Raw genomic sequence first — 14,967 nt, forward strand, 5'->3', positions numbered from 1 at the left:
CATTATTTGTATAATGAATCACAAACAGTAAAGTTTTGTTTATATCGCTGTAAATAAATTATAATCCTAGAAACAAGCGCCAGTTATGTCATAATGACAAGATTCAATTTACCCTTCATACTGTTTGACGAGACGTTCTTTCTAAGATTTCGTAAATGAAGAGCTCTGTATCGATTTCTTTCGAAACGCGTAAAACAATTATAAGAAGTAACGTAACATCAGAACTACATTTAATCAGGCTACTCAGCAGCAACAAGTATTGGGAAGGTGTAACGTTATTGAACTTAACCATACGTTCCTTTCAGAAATTCGTGTTCAGGGCTCGATCAGAATAATTTAGTATAAATTTGTCTTTAATGAATCATTAAATTTTAGCGATCGTAACAGTTCTGTATTGTGGAAAATACTTCTGTTTTCCAAATTATCATTCTTTTACCTAAGTATTACGATTTTAATTTTAGATAGAATTTTGCGTTCAAGTCGTGATCTAAGTTAATTTGTCACTAAAAATATTGTTTTTAAGGCTTTTCCCTTTTAGGAAAGACTGAAAATAAAACGAAAGATGGCAAATGGTACTACCGAAATAAATACACTTGATCCGGTTAATTCGGACGACGCTACCTGATCTTAACAGCCTCTTTCGTTATCTTTACCATGCAGACAGGTAAGCTAGGTTTTACCTTTGTTTACTTTAATTTTATCTTCCTCATAAGTGTAAATATAGAAATAACACGAGGAATAAGATGTGAATGGGTTTACAACAGATACGAAAGCAACTGTAAATAACTTATACTGAAGACAAAGTAACATCTAAATTAAAACGTATGTTCTTTTATTTTACATTAAATTATTAATTTCAAGTAACTGATAATCTTTGAATATAATTTTTGTTTGGCTAAATTATTGTTCTAGATTTTTTAAATATTTTAATCATAACCACGTATACAAACATTTTGCAATTTCTTCGTAACTAACTTATTAGGGGTTAAAAGTCCATAAGACTTAAAATATCAATGGGAAACTAGAGTTGTGAATTTGAGGATTAATTAGTCGCATAGTATTCTTTTAAAAATGTTCTCGCACTTTGTGGCCTTCCACGCTTTATGAGGATAATAACCTGATTACGTTATTCAATTAGCCCCACAGTTAGCAGTTGGTGCTGATGAATGTCTGCCTTCACCGAAGTCTATCAGTTTAAAACTGGTAGATGGTGTATAGCTTTGTGAAAATATCTGAAATAAATATTTGAAAGCTGTTAAAGTTGGCATAATATATTTTAAAGCAACAAAATAAGACATCGCAGCTTAAAATCAGATATGGTTAACATCTGTTAACTTCAAAACTAGATTCCGTTCAAAATTGAGGTAAGTCTGATCGTACACTCAAAGCTGTACAAAATAAGCTTCAAATCTTAGCTTAAAATAAGAAAATAAAATACCATTCGCAACCACAAAAAACGTCGAAAGTCAGTTTAAAGCACGAATATCTTTCCTAACTAAATAACTAATAATTTTGTATTTATATTAAACACTAAAATAATGTTTTTGTAATCAGTTTTAGTTCTTTAAGCACTAAAATATTGTTTTCGTAACCAAACTAATCCCAGCTTTAGTTCAACTTATACAGTTTGTCATCATTGTATTTCGTATCAAATTGAAAAGAAAAACACGTTTTTGAGTTTTGTAATTCTTACAAAGATGTTTTTGGGATCTTGTTTGATTTAATTAATTTTTTTTGCATGTTCACTTACGAATAACATAATAAACATTTTTTTTTTTTAATTTCGCGCAAAGCTATACGAGAGTTATCTGCGTTAGCCGTCCATAATTTAGCAGTGTAAGACTAGAAGGAAGGCAGCTAGTCATAACCATCCACCGCAAATATTTGGGCTACTGTTTTACCAGCGAATAGTGGGATTGATTGTGACATTATTCGCCTTCACGGCTGAAAGGGCGAACATGTTTGGTATGACGAGGATTCGAACCTGCGACCCTCGGAACATACTAGGCTAATATTTATTTACATCTCCTGGAATGAACTTTTATCGTGTTAACAAACATTTAAGGTCCGACATGGCCAAGTGGTTAAGGCAGTCGATTCGTCATCTGACAAAGACCGTTTATTTAAGTACCCCGATGGGACAGCAGTAAGTCTTCGTTAAATCAGGGGTTCAACGCTCCTCGGTGGACACAGCTGATAGCCCGATGCAGCTTTGCTATAAGAAACACACACACAACTTGATATAATACAAAAGTGGATAAATAAGGTATGTGCGTATTATAGTGTTTCACGTGACAACATTTTGCTGTTGATACTTTAGTAGCATTTTTGTTAATTAATATTTCGTTGTAACGTTCTAGTGATCTCCCATGGTTTTTGTACTACATATAGTACAACACTTCTGCCCAGACGTTGCTTTTTTCTGTCACATATCAGTGTACTTGATGTTCTGGCCTCTCTCTAGTACAGCGCTTAGTCTACGGATTTACAACGCTAAAAGGCCCCGCATGGTCAAGTGTGTTAAGGCGTTCGACTCGCAATCCGCGGGTCGCGGGTTCGAATCACGTTCGCACCGTACATGCTTGCCCTTTCAGCCGTGGGGGCGTTATAATGTGACGGGCAAACCCACTATTCGTTGGTAAAAGAGTAGCCCAAGAGTTGACGGTGAGTGGTGATGACTAGCTGCCTTCCCTCTAGTCTTACACTGCTAAATTAGGGACGGCTAGCGCAGATAGCCCTTGAGTAGCTTTGCGCGAAATTCAAAAAAACAAACAAACAAACATACAACGCTAGAATCAGAGGTTTGATTCCCCTCGGTGGGCTCAACAGATAGCTCGATGTAACTTTGCTATAAGAAAAACACACACTAGATGTTTTCAACATAAATCCCAGTGACCAGTCGGTTAACATAAGACTATTCATTGTTATAAATAATTATCTTCTATTAATTATTTTCTATAGTTTTACTGTTTCCCTCCTTTGTTGTTCGTTCGACGTCAATGTAGTAGTAGATTTGGAATTTCGCGCAAAGCTACACGAGGGATATCTGCGCTAGCCCTCCCTAATTTTGCAGTGGAAAACTAGAGGAAGGCAGCTAATCATCACCACCCGCTGCCAACTTTTGGGTTACTCTTTTTTTAACTAATAGTGGGAATTATCGTCACATTATAATGCCCCCACGATTGAAAGTGCGAGCACGTGTGACGAGGATTCGATTCCGCAGATTACGAATCGAGTGCTTGACCACCTGGTCATGCTGGGTCGTCTTAATAAATAAACAACCATTGCACAAAACTTGGACAAATGCATTGTGAATTTTGAGTTTTTTATTTTGTCAAGTCATCTTGGTTTTTGGTCAATTTGCTTTGAACGTTTGTGCAAAGCTATGCAAGGACTATTTGCGCTAGCTGTCTCAAATTTTGAACTGATTCTTCAGAAGAAAAGTATCTGGTCAATGGCACCCATTGTCATTTATTTGGCTAATTTAATCGAATAGTGGTATTTCATTATCCTTCTTTTAACGGACTCACGAACCTGAAGTGCGGAGTGTATTTCTGCAGAACAGTGCGCGAAACTTGAACCATTCCATTCACTATTCAGCAGGCTGGCCACTTGACTACGTCCGCCTCTTTAATTTAGATATTATGAATCATTAACTCGGAAAATAAAACATTTATCATAAGTTTCTTGTTCTTAAAACAATTTGTTTTCGTATAATTTTTATAAAAACGGCATTGTTTTCGAACAATAAGTCGCTAATATTTTTCACTAGTTGCCAGTACTGTTCGTCTGAGTGTAGATCACAGAGTGGTACTAAAGCTACCCCTAGGATTCTATATTCGAGTCATCGTACGTATTCCTGTGTTGCTATTTGTTATAGCGCAGTCATTTAAGTCACGAGGGCTATCTGCACTAGCCGTCCCTAATTTAGCAGTCTAATACTAGAGGGAAGACAGCTAGTCATCACCACATGTCTCCAACTCTTAGGCTACTCTTTTACTAATGAATAGTGGGATCGGCCATAATATAATAACGCCCACACGGCTGAAAGGGCGAGCATGTATGGTGTGACGGGAATTCGAACCAGCGGTCCTTAGATTACGAGTCGAGCGACCTAAACACCTTGCTACATATGAAGAACCTCGGCCACGTGAAGCCACATTCATTAAAAAACAACAACGTTATAACTGTTTTAATTAAGATGATTTTTAAAATTCCTCGTATTTTTTAATTATTTAGGAAAATTTTTTGTTCACTTAGAAAGAAACAACCGTATAGAATAAATTAAAGTGAAATACATATTTAGTACGGAAACAATAGCAGTAGGAAATCAAAAACGACTTAAGATACAGAGATAGAAATTACTCACTTTTAGGTGAATAAATAAGTTCCAGGAATTATTTAGAATTCTAAGATATATTGGCTTTAATCACAACAAATTAACTTCTAGAATAATTTTTGTATTCTAAAAACGCTTTGGATCTTCCTTGGTAAATATTCACTAACTGTGTTTAATTAGTTTTTTGTTATTTTGAAATTGAATATGTAAAAAACTTAAAACAACAACAAAAATATGGTTAAAAAGTGTGCATTATTAATATATAACTTATTTGTTTTACATGTTTAAAATAACATGGTATAGTTAATTTAGTTATATTAAAGGTTTGTATTCTATAATTTTTTTCAATCACGTAATGATAATTTACATACAGCTTCGTCATTGTACTGCTTATAGAACCTTTAGTGCCTTTGAAATGCTACATTGAAAGATGAAGCAACATAAATATTATTTGTTCCCAGGATTTGGACCCTGGAATCTGGAGCAGTAACCAAGAAAACGAAGTTAACATAATGATGAAGAATGCTGTAGATGTTATATTTGAGGACTGACGTACTGGATGTACGGCTATGGCTAATATGGAACTGGTCCCTGGACAAATCCATTTTGTGGAGTTGGTTCTTTCTTTCTAGATGCAGAACCGGAAGATATGGGGATTGTCTTTGCTACTTTTATTTTTCATCTTTCCTTTGCCACAACAGCGACCACCATTGTGTCTGGAGCCATGGCTGAGAGAACTAGTTTTAATGCTTATTGTGTATTTTCACTTCTCAATACAGTTACTTACTGTATTCCAGCGGGATGGTTGTGGGAAGTCATGGGTTTTAAAGAAAATGGGAGTAATCGACTCTGCAGGCTCTGCTGGAGTTCATCTTCTTGGAGGTGTTTCGGCCTTAACTTCAGCTATTATGTTGAAACCAAGGCTTCGTAGATATGACCATGGAGTGGTTCCTCTCCCAATGGGAAATCCCATCAATGCCATCGTGGGAGCTTTCACACTTTGGTACAAATAATAGAGAAATATTAAACTAATAGTGACTTGTTTAAGCTTAATGGATAATTTGTTCCTTAAAATAACTGTCAGTCTCAGTAAATAATTTTTCTTGATAAACAATTTATGGTTTTATTTAGTGTGTAAATTGCTTTTTCTCGAATGAAATTATACTAACTGAAAGACTACACAAGATTTAATCTAAAAACAAGTGTTAAAATCTTATTTCATTTAATAACGAAGCAACAAGTGATCTGTTTGTGATTGTAAAAAAAAATAAGATAAAACAAAAAGAGGAAAATATCAAATCCTATTAATATAATCACGTATAAAATATTTTTAAACGAGTTGTTTTGATTATTGGTCGGCTCGAAAAAATGTTATATAAATAAACTATAAATATCACCCATAGGTGGGGCTGGTTGGTGTTCAACTGCGGAAGCACATTTGGAATCTCTAATCATAAGTGGCATTATGCTGCAAGGTATGTGAACTACTGTACACACACACACACACCCTTTAGTTGATTCTCGTGTTTCTTATATGAACTGTTAATTAAATATAGCTTACTTAAAACTCAAACAAAAAACACAAACAATATTTTATTGTGAATTTTTTACAATACCATTTTCATAAAATAGGCCAGAACAGACCTCTCACGGTTTTGTTAGGCTAAGAGCTTTCAAAGCGTGACATACAAAGACAAATAAGGAATGTTAGTCACCGAATATATCTTTGTGGACATTACAATGACATGGTCTTATTTTACAATGAACACAAACTTCAAACAGTAATCTTAGTAGTATATTTTCGGTACGCAATTTATTAAAACAATGAACACTGTACTGTTTGAACATTTGGAAGTTGTATTATATGCATAATAAAATTTTCAAGAAAAAAATAAAAAATCATACCGTAGTTAAAAACTATGGTATGACTTTACAAGTTAATAGGAGTTAGTTAAAAAATAAAAAATCGATAAGCTAAAATCTTCTTTGTAAAATAGAGGCATGTGACGATTTATTTCCATGTTTATTTACTTGACAGACTGATTGTAATTGAGCACAAAACTACACAATGGGATAACTTACCACTTTGTAAGTCTGCAGACATGTCGCTTTGCATATGAAATGTATAAAAAGAGAAAATAAGGGAAAGCACAGCTACACCATGCCCTTACAAGTGCGAAGGGTTGTGTTCATGAAAACTTCTCAAACCAAAATTAAGATTATAGCCATATACAAGACAAACTGTTGCAAAAACAATTCTCAAAGGTAAAAAAATAGCGTTAGCCCTCTTTCTTGAAGGCTCAGAACTCTTGACTTGTTTATTTTCTGCCACGTTTCTGATATTACTATTTATAATCACCATTCATACTATCAGTATGGCGTTTACAGGTTAACCTACAAGGAAAATTAAAAGAGACCAACAGATTAGAGAGAAAATCATAATATTTGTTTGCTTAAGAGTTGTATTAGATATACGTTAACAACCTATAAAATACTAGAGCTCTAGTGTGCTACGAAGAAATTAAAAATATTTGCTTTTCACACCGAGGTTGTTCACTCACTGTTCAGCTCCTGCCTAATGTTTTGTTTGGCTTCTGGAGCTTCATGACAATGCGTCTTCACACTACAAAGACAGAAAGGATTGTCTCAGTGTCAGTAGATTGCGTTAGAAATAGTGAAGACTTTCACAATGAATTTGTAATTGTTTATTGTTTGTAGTAATACAGGTTACCAGATTGAAACATATTACAACACAACAACTTTATTGGAAGGATTGAAAAAATGTAGCATTTACAAAGTATACTGGATTTATTTTTTTCGCAAGATAATACATGTTCTTTTCTGGATACAAATAGCCAAGGCACATCCGATCGATGTGTATTCATGCTATTACATCCGTAAGCGTTTTTAACTGGATGAGAAAAGAGTGGCACTTTGTATTTATTCCCTTTGTTAAATTAGAAAGATTAACCCTTTTCTTATTATCCCATAATATGTATTTTACGACAATCGATTTCTCAATCCAAGGTTAAAACTTAACGCACCTCTGCCTCTAAACTGTTTTTTAAATACTTAAGAACCAAGAGATAAATAATCACATTATACTTTATTTTCACGTGACTGATACAATTTGCATCTAATGACATATTAGATATCACTCATATTATACCGACCAGGGCATGTTTAACAACTAGAATCTTCTTAAGAATTACAGTTTAAATGTACTGTTTCCGTGGTGACTCGGCAAAATAAACAAATAAATACACTGTTATTTAAATGTACTGTTTCCGTGGTGACTCGGCAAAATAAACAAATAAATACACTGTTATTTAAATGTACTGTTTCCGTGGTGACTCGGCAAAATAAACAAATAAATACACTGTTAATTAGAATTAAACTCATAAAAGATAGCACATTTTCTTCTCAAGTACTACTACCACAACCTCAATAGTAGAATTTGCTATTGTTATACCTTGTGTTAACATGATATATTCACTATGGATAATATAAATTAGTTTGCTTGCATAATCAATTTTGCGATTATTTCTTAACCATGGAAGCACACGTTAAAACATTTATTTAACCATTGTATGATTACAACAAAGATGGAGTCATTAATACTTTTGCATTGCGAAGTTAGTCCAATAACAGAGTACTTGCTACTAATATTTTTCCCCTTTTTAATTATTATTTTACTTGATAATTATAAATAATGCTTCTATTTTGAAAAAAAAATATTATTACGTAGTTGGCGTAACCATTGCTTATATGTACTTTTATCGACATTTTTTACTATAAAAAAATGAACATCTTCTATTTTTCAGGGCAGCAGTAACCACTGTTAATGCTTCACTTGCCGGAGGACTCGTTGGATTGATCTCCACGTAAGTCCAATTTTATTCCATCAATGTACGTACGTACAGTTTTACCGTTTTAACATACACCAGTTCACTTTTATTGTGTAAATATATGTAAGTACACTTTCACTGTTTCAACATATATCAGTTCACTGTTATTGTGCCAATATATGTAAGTACACTTTCACTGTTTCAACATACATCAGTTCACTGTTATTGTGCCAATATATGTAAGTACACTTTCACTGTTTCAACATACATCAGTTCACTGTTATTGTGCCAATATATGTAAGTACACTTTCACTCTTTCAACATGCATCAGTTCACTGTTATTGTGCCAATATATGTAAGCACACTTTTACTGTTTCAACATACACCAGTTCACTTTTATTGTGTAAATATATGTAAGTACACTTTCACCGTTTCAACATACATCAGTTCAATGTTATTGTGCCAATATATATAAGTACACTTTCACTGTTTCAACATACATCAGTTCACTGTTATTGTGCCAACAAACGTAAGTACACTTTCATGATATCAACTTTACGTTGATTTATACAAATGAATATTTACAGTGTTAGATATATTGATAAAATATTCTCATGATATTTCAGTTGTTCTGTTACTGTAATGTTTTACCTTACATACATATATGAACTGATTTTTAAACATTTCCTTAACATGTAATTATGAGTATTTTAGCATGTTTCAAGAGACTTACAAAGCTCGTGGTATTCATGCCACTTACTTTTACTGATGTTTTTGTAAGCATTGTTATTTAGCACTACTGAAGTACACAAGGTTCTACAGACACATTTCCTGTTTATAGTAGTTTTACTTACGTTTTCTCTCTCTTCTCTGTTTTTCAGGTACGTAAAGAATCGAAAGTGTTTAGTTGGTGACATTATAAATTCAATCCTAGGGGCTCTTGTGAGCGTAACAGGTAAAGAAGTGTTTTATGAAAGGATTTTCACGTGTACAGAGTTGTAAATTGTTGTAATTCATTGTCCTGAAATATGCTAGGTAAGCAGAAAAAAATTATTTGGTTTTATATCTTAGTGGTATTTCTTTGACAAAGATATTACATGTGGGATCCCTAAATTCTAGAAAAGTTATTCAATATGAATTGGTAGTTCAAACCTTACTTAGGGTTGCTCTATTAATGATAAATACTATAATATCCAATTTATGAGTCTAAGCTGAAGTTTTGCTATATTTTCTATTCACTCTGATAAAACATATATGTTAAGTTTTTAATAAGGTGTGGTTTCAATCAGAATTCTTGAGTTTGGTTTGAGTATATTGTGATTCACTGCACGTGGAACCATATTTGAACTGGTTACATTCTCTATCCCGCTTATCCAGAGAACAGTTAACTTCTAATATTTTTAGAACAACTGAGAGAGAAAACGTGTCTCATACGAAAAAAAAAACCTACCTACTTAACGCAAGAGTATTAATATTTGACTAAAAGTAATCTTCCAGTTTTAATTTTATGAAAATGAAATATTAGTGTGACATCTCTTTAAGAAAGACATCAAATTGTCACCTGAAATTTCCTTAGAAGAACTTTTAGGTATGTTTGTAAACAGTAATGTTCGCACTAATGAATCCAAAGGAGGCCACCTGACGCAGTGTGAAGGGAAGAGGGAGTGGAAAAGTGGTGATGTCATCAAAGATGAAGACTTCATAAGTCCAAAACATAAGAACCGTCCAAAATATTAGATAGAAGACATTTGTTACGTGCTTAAATGATTACACTCTCAAGAAGTTAAGGTTATATATCTAACTTTGTTTGTTATATCTAAACGACAAATACGCAAGTTCTAGATTGATACTTTATGTAATGGACGTAATAGCTTACTTAGATCGTAGCAGGATTTATAAAACGTGAAAGGAGAGTACGTATTATCTGTTATTATTTTGTATTTTTTGAATTTCGCGCAAAGCTACTCAAGGGCTATCTGCGCTAGCCGTCCCTAATTTAGCAGTGTAAGACTAGAGGGAAGGCAGCTGGTCATCACTACCCACCGCCAACTCTTGTACTAACGAATAGTGGGTTTGCCCGTCACATTATAACGCCCCCACGGCTGAAAGGATGAGCATGTTTGGTGCGACCGGGATTCGAACCCGCGCCCCTCGGATTACGAGTCGAACGTCTTAACCCACCTGGCCATGCCGAGCCTATTATCATAAGAGACTTGAAAGAAACTGAAATAAAGTTTCTAGGTTGTTCGCTCTTTTTATATAAACAATCGAAATACTTATTGTTTTTGCTGAATTCCCTAGCTATAAGTGCGTTGTTGTTGTTTTGAATTAATCACAAAGCTATACAATGGGCTATCTGTGCTCTGCCGACAACGGGTATCGAAACCCGGTTTTTAGCGTTGTAAGTCCGCAGACATGCCGCTGAGCCACTGGGGGACTGTAAGTGGGTCTAATTGGTTTGTTTTATTTACGCAGTTATATGAGAGAACATTTAAACATTACCTACTGTTTCAGAATATGTTGAATTTTACAAGTCTCGGATTCATGTATTGTGGGTTAGTTTTCAACTGTGAGTATAGTGCACAGCTGATTCAGTTTTCAAATGTTTTGTGTGATTTCTAAAATAAAGAAAACTTTGATTACTTGTGTAAATGGAATATTAAATGCAGTTTCTAATTATAGTAACGATTACTCGTGTAAATGAATATTAATTATAGTTTATTATAAACTGTCATAGTAACTGAAGCTTTTTTTGTTACAAATGTTGAATCCTTATCAAAACTTTAATCACTTGGTTTTGACTAACTACGTAATATTGCGAAATATATTTGTTCATTCTGGACATACGATTTTCTCCATGACTTGTATTCTCATTTAAAAAAAATTATGGCCTGGTGGTTAAGGCACTCGACTCTGTAATCTGAGGGTCGCGGGTTCGAATCCCCGTTTCACCAAACATGCTTGCCCTTCCAGCCATGGGGGCGTTATAATGTGATGGTCAATCTCACTATTCGTTGGTAAAAGAGTAGCCCATGAGTTGGCAGTGAGTGGTGATGACTAGTTGTCTTCCCTCCAGCCATACATTTCTAAATTAGAGACGGCTAGCGCAGATAACCATCGTGTAGCTTTGGACGAAATTCAAAACAAACAAAAAGTTACATTAAATAAGGTTTTCCAACAATTTATTATATTCGTGTTACTGAAAATCTTTAAATACTTGGCTGATATTTAAAAGAGTAAGTTTAATTAAGACATCGTCCTTTTAAGACATTAAATGGAAAGGAAATTTAATTAACTTATAAATTAGCGCTAATCGTCCTTTTTAAGAGGAATAAATTAACTTAATTAGTCTTAAGCGTTTTCTTTTATGACATTTTAACTATAAATGATTTAATTAACCATCAAATTAGTGATTAATTATACTCTTCTTCAGACATGTATTGTATGAGTCATGGCTGCCATGAAACATGCTCTCCACTTTGTGGTTGAATGATTTAATATTGATTAATTTACAAGCAGGTTAAAAAAATCAGTGATATTAACATTTACCTCAACCAGGTTTCGTAAAGATTGCCTGTATGAGTAATGAATAAGAAACATGCAAAAGTAATTTCTTATTAAAGAGGTATGACTTAAAATATTTAATTGCAGTTTTAAGCCCCCTCAGTTGCTTAGCAGTAAGTCTGTAGGCTTAGGGCGCTAAATACTCGGTTTAGCTATCTGCGAAGCAGATCACAGATTGGTCTTTGTGTAGCTTTGTTCTCAACAAATTTCACTTGATATGATATAATTGTAATAATTAATACCGAATCAAACGTATTTAATCATTTGTTTTTAGTGAATCCCTTATGATGATAGCCAAAATACTCTAAAATAGTTCCAGGCATCATTATAAATTAACTGTTTTAGCTTTGCTGTAAGGAATTTGACTTCACCGACATTGTGAAAAAAAATTAAACCCTTTGTACATTGCAGTTGCGGTTTTGAATATCTGATTCAGCCTCGAACCAGATATCCTACAAGAATCCACACATAGTTAAGAAAGACTGTTACAGCAAATTATATTTATTTGTCATTTGTCTTTAATTTCTTTAAGGCTTACAAAGAAATGTAGTTTATTTTAACTGTAGCCAAGATTTATGCAAATTTTCAGCACTGCTCGAATTCCATAATGGCTGCTATATTCTTACTAACGTTTGACATCGTGTTTTAATGTGCTAGTTCAAATAGATACGGAAAGTCTCTATCTTGTTATAAAGTAACGAAATCGAGTAATACAGGTCACACGATGAAAGATTTAATTCCTCAAAGTTGTATACTAATTTGTGATATTTACTACCTATACGTTTTACTCTTTGATATAAAACATCGATACAATTAAGTTCTAAGTTTATTATTGTATAATATCTTTTAATAGCTGGTTCAGCATTCTATCATCCGTGGGAGGCCATTATTGTTGAGCTGTTGGTGCTTTTCTCGTCATACGTTTTCAACCTTTATTGGACAGGGTTAAAGTGGACGATCCAGTAGGAGCAGTAGCTGTCCATGGTGTCGGAGGTCTTTGGGGCATGATAGCTGTGGGTCTCTTCGTAAATGATGACCCCTTGTTACATTTAACAAAGGGTTTGAAAGGACTCTTTAAAGGAGGAGGATTCTACATCTTAGGAGTACAAATGGTATCGTGTGTAACTATTGGTCTCTGGAGTGCTTCAGCCACTTTCATTCTGCTTAAGGTAAACTTGTTTACCTTTGCAACAATTTTGGTAACGCGCACATAAGCCTTTTAATGGTCTTTTAAGTCTGTTGTCCTATTAGTCTATATTTATTTTCAATGATAAATGCAGTTTTTAACATTTATATGGCCTCTCACAGATCATTACCTGCAACAATTTTCATCACATTTTCTCTTCTACTTTTTTATACACTGTAATCTACTCTATCTCCATGGTTTTTGTAGCAATCAGACAACACTAACGTTGATTATTTGGACATAGTTTGCCATTAATGGTTATTTCAATAACACACATAAATATAAACCAGGTGGATAAGGTAATGTAGGTTAGAAACGCATGTAAGCTAATGACAAATACCACAAACAGTACACGTGATGCTGGATAATACAAATAATATTTGTATAAAAAGAAACAAAACAAGTATATATATATAGCGTAAGAGCGCAATATAATTCATTTCATATTTAAATTATAATGCTTATACTTTTCTTTTTGTTTAATAGGTTATAGATAAGTTTATCTCAATTCGAATGCTGCAAGCAGAGGAGACTTTAGGTGCTGACTTTACGGAACACAGTATTCGCCACGACGGTTACAATTATGAAACCATTATCGAAAACTTATTGCAACAAGGACTTAAAACACACACCGATCGGCCTCATCCATTGCCCCGCACCGAATGGGACACCTACTTAATTCAAAAATACATAGTAGGGACTTTTACTAATGACAAGTCTCCAGGAAATTGGAAGAAATCTGTGGAAGATCAAAACACATTTCTATCGGAATTGTCCTAAAATACTTATCATGATAAATATGTAACAATATGATACTTAGAGCGTTTTTGCCACTTACTAAATGCCTGTCTTTAACCATGATGACAGATTCGTCATTTACAAATATATTTGTTGTATTTAGCAGCTTCTCATAGTTCTTAGGTGAATTATCTATAACATTTTCACAGTATAAGCGAAAACATGATTTTATTTCATGTTATAATTTAATATATTATTTTACTTACAGAGGGTTGAGTTATGGAAGAGACAAAATATTCTTGCACCAAGTCCTTTTCTTACAGGTTTACGACGCCACCACTTCAAGTGATGCGAATTAACTTTTATCTATGCCCAAGCGTCTCTGTTTCATTGAATATTATTTTGTACGAGAAGCGTTAAAATGTTTCTTCTGAATATCATTTAAAATAAATTGCAAAAGGTCTACGGAAACAAAGCATTTTATTTAAACTAAAAAATTATTTGAATTACTTGTTATTCCTAAGAGCCCAGCAGACCAGGTAGTTAAGGTGCTCGACCTGTAATCTGAGGGTCATGGATTTGATTCCCTGTCACAACAAACATGCTCGCCCTTTCATCTGTGGGGGTGTTATAATGTGACGGTCAATCCCGCTATTCGTTGGTAAAAGAGTAGCCCAAGAGTTGACAGTGGGTGGTGATGACTAGGTACCTTTTCTCTAGACTTACATTACGCAGATAGCCCTCTTGTAGCTTTGCGCGAAATTAAAACAAATATTTTCTCATACGTTTTCCTGTTACGTTCGGAAATTGAGTCATCCTTCAATGATATTCTAAATAATAAACCATGGTGTCTATATAGTAGTTTTATGTCTATGTTTAGAACTGCGTCAGTAATGTTTGACAAAATTACTTCCAAGCGTGTGTGTAAACCAAGAAAAATATTTATTTGAAGGACCTAAAAATAGGAGATGAAGGACGTTTTTGGGGCTCTGGGGTTTCAATGAATTGACTTATTTGAAAATTATTATTAAGATATGAAGAACTGTTTAAAACAATAATATAAATTCAGAATTTGAAACTTTTCCCATTTTTATCCTCCCTTGAGGGATCAAAAATGTTTTAACTTTTCCCAGGACTGGATCCATTGATTTACAAAAAATAAAAATAAAAAAATGGGAAAGCTAGTGGTCGTTCAAATATTTATTTAGAAATATTTATATTTCTAAAATTTTCATACTGGGTCCTTCTAACAAGGAATCGAAAGATATGGGGGGGGAACTCTCAGGACTGGT

The 14,967-nt window shown here is 33.8% G+C and overlaps 1 pseudogene; it reads left to right on the forward strand.

Moving 5' to 3' along the window:
- Positions 1–562: 562 nt before the first annotated feature.
- LOC143236570 (putative ammonium transporter 3) lies at positions 563–13,717 on the forward strand (annotated as a pseudogene).
- Positions 13,718–14,967: the final 1,250 nt, after the last annotated feature.

Source organism: Tachypleus tridentatus, chromosome 13 (genome assembly GCF_004210375.1).
Source record: "Tachypleus tridentatus isolate NWPU-2018 chromosome 13, ASM421037v1, whole genome shotgun sequence".
Classification (NCBI taxonomy): Eukaryota; Metazoa; Arthropoda; class Merostomata; order Xiphosura; family Limulidae; genus Tachypleus; species Tachypleus tridentatus.